The following is a 2896-nucleotide window of genomic DNA, read 5'->3' as shown; positions in this document are numbered from 1 at the left end:
GGGTGTCACGTCTTCTTCCCACACGGTAACATCTGCGCATTGGGAAAGGTCTGGATGGGTGTCGTATTTCCAGTCATCATCCACGTGGGCAAAGGCCCCCTCCTCAGTCTGATAGAGAACTTCTGTCTTCTTTAAGCTGACGCCCAGCCCAAAGAGCTCAGCAGCCTCAGCACAGCAGGATGTTAAACGCTGCAGAGCTGCCACTGTGTGAGCCACGAGGGCGGCGGCGTCAGCGTAAAGCAGCTCCCGGACAAGATGGTTTAAGGTCTTAGTGTGGGCCTTCAATCGCCTTAGGTTGAAAAGGCTTCCATGGGTACGATATGGGATGTAGATCCCACCTTCTTCATCAAGGTCTGCCGTAGCCATTTGGAGCATCCTTCTGGAAAAGATTGTGAATAGGGTTGGTGCGAGAACGCTGCCTTGTCTCACACCATTGGAATTTAGAAAGGGCTCAGAGAGTGCACTGCCATATCTGACTTGGCCGTGCTGATCCTCATGGAGAGAGATGATCATTTTAAGGAACTTGGGGGACAATCTAAACATTCCAAAATCTGCCCCAGACCTTTTCTGCTCACAGGATGGAAAGCCTTGGTGAGATCAACAAAGGTTCCAGAGAGACCTCTGTTCTGTTCCCCACACTTCTCTTGCAGTTGTCTGAGAACAAACCCCATGTCTGTGGTCCCCCTGTTGGCTCTGAAACCACATTGGACAGGCCTCTTTGGACACCTGGCCTCAAATTCTACAGCAGGTTTTATGCTACGGATGGCAAGCACTGAACTGATATTTGCCGAAAAAGGACCGAATAATCTTTTCCCAAAGACAGATTCTCTTCTGTCACTGATCTTCTTGCTTATTCCAAGAAAGACTGCACCACCTAAGCTACCAAGACAAGCCGTGAATCCCAGAATCCTAGCAAAAATCAAGAACTAACAGCAAAGAACGGGGATGGTTTGGTTTAGTGCTGAATGCCATGAGTGTACACGGGAGGGAAAGTGATGGCTGAAGCTTTTAAAAATCTTATCTCATGGCTGCTTTGCTGTTTGTGCTTGAGATCAACTCTGGTGAAGGGCAACTTCAGCTTCAGCCAAGTGTTTCTTTGCGCTTGGCTTTTTCCAGGCATTGGACGCAACGTTTTGGGAAGCAGCAAGTTTTCACATTCCAGTCTCAACTGGAAGGCTGGCAGAAAAACCCCCAAAACCTACTTCTCACAGGAACTTGAAAAAAAATGGCTGGAGAGCTGTCAAGAGTTAGAAATAGTCACCTTTTTGCTTAAAAACCCTCCTAACATAATGACACATTACCTCGTTGAAGGTCTCTAGGCATTTTTGCATCCTGTTCCTGTCGTGCCTAGAATTGTACAGAAAATACACAGTTAAGATGTAGCATTGACAGAGTTAAGAGGTAAGATTTCTGTGGATTTAGCCATCGTTTTACTCACACCCCTTCGAGGAAAAAACTTTAGAACTTGATATGGTAGTAGAGTTGAAAGCAAATCCCGAGAAGACAAACTGTGTCTAGTGAGAGTGAACTATCTTCAGCTCCTCTATTGACAACAAACTAAAAGCCTCCAGAGGTTGCCATCAAGGTCAGAGAGAACTTCAGGGGACTAAGTGCTACCAACAAGAATGCAATAGGAAGGAGAAATGTTGGGATCGAAGCAAGCCCCCAAACTAAGAAACAAAACCCCTCCAGACATCAGTCATTGAAGAGGGGGGGAATGTCCAATGTAGTTGTGCATCAACTTCCTTGAGAGTCCGCTCAAGGCTGTGAGACACACGTGGCTTGAAAAGAAACTGGATGGGTGCTGTTGCAGTCAGGACGCTGAGTGAGAACAGAGTCACTACTCTCAGATCTAGGGCATTCTTTTCTTGCAATCAGCTCAACTGTTTTCCACAAGTAGATCTGGGAAGCATTTGTTGCAAAGCATTGAAGCAGCCCGGATAGCCATTTGAACTCCACATCTGCATAGATTAGCAACTGGATAAAACAATGAGCCATGAAAAACCTGTAGAAATATTTAATTTCTGTAACATCCTTCAGGGAAGCTGGGAAAGCAATGAAGGTTTCTGTCCTAATACTGACAAAACTTTGAGATGCCCGGAGTTTTCTTCTGGAAAATCACAATGGAAAGGACTAGCTGAAGGATTGTTGCTGTAATTCAGTTTTAGGAAGCACTGGGTACTCCCACTGTCTTTCCGTTCACTATCTGTTTTCCCTATTCTTTTTCAGACGAGACACAGCTGCCAACCCTTTTCTTTTAAACTAGGGCAGCTTTTTTCCTCCAACAGGAATGGTTTCCTCCTTTGCATTTTCCTTCTTTTAACAACTTGCTGTCCTTTCTTTCCCTCACTTGTTCCATGCTCCCTGCCCCTTCTGCTCTTCTCCTTTTTTCCATTTTGCATTGGGTCCCTGAAGTTTACTTCCTTTCTAGTGCTTGCCTGGAGAATAGTCCCTGCAGATTGTAGAGCACTAATTACCTCACAAGTTCTTTATGTACTGCCTGTCCACGCCTCTGCCCTCAAAAACGTGTCCACAGCGGTACAGAAAAGTTCTTCTCTGGAACTGCCACTGCTCCACATTCCCTGCGCTGCTTGGGCCCTTTTTGTCTTTTTGGCGTTTTTGTCTTCAACCAGGTGCTGTGTGTAGACACCTTGTTCTTTCCAATGGAGGTGGGGGGACCAGTGAACTGAGATGGACTTCAAAGTGAACAAATGCTTCTCACATTCATCCAACAACTAAACTCACTAACTCAACAGAGAAGCTTGGCCATGCCTCAATCCCATGGTACGTGGCTATTCCACTGATTACAACTACTGGCATGTGGTTTCCACGTCTCCTGGTATAATGCTCTGCATTCTGGGAGGGGTGTGCTATCACACTGACTGCTGACTACAGG

At 46.1% G+C, this 2896-nt stretch overlaps 1 long non-coding RNA gene across 1 annotated transcript in view; it reads right to left on the bottom strand.

The window, feature by feature from the left end:
• Positions 1–1138: 1138 nt before the first annotated feature.
• LOC108510451 overlaps positions 1139–2896 on the bottom strand; it is a 4275-nt gene continuing 2517 nt past the window's right edge. The window contains exons 2-3 of the long non-coding RNA XR_001878819.1: positions 1302–1347; positions 1139–1176 (exon numbers count right to left, since the gene is read on the bottom strand). This is a non-coding gene — a long non-coding RNA (uncharacterized LOC108510451). The remainder of the gene's footprint in view (positions 1177–1301; positions 1348–2896) is intronic.

This window comes from Lepidothrix coronata, unplaced genomic scaffold, assembly GCF_001604755.1.
Source record: "Lepidothrix coronata isolate B3197 unplaced genomic scaffold, Lepidothrix_coronata-1.0 Scaffold916, whole genome shotgun sequence".
NCBI classification, from domain to species: Eukaryota; Metazoa; Chordata; class Aves; order Passeriformes; family Pipridae; genus Lepidothrix; species Lepidothrix coronata.
The sequence above is the reverse complement of the archived record's forward strand: the minus strand, read 5'-3'. Positions and strand labels throughout refer to the sequence as shown.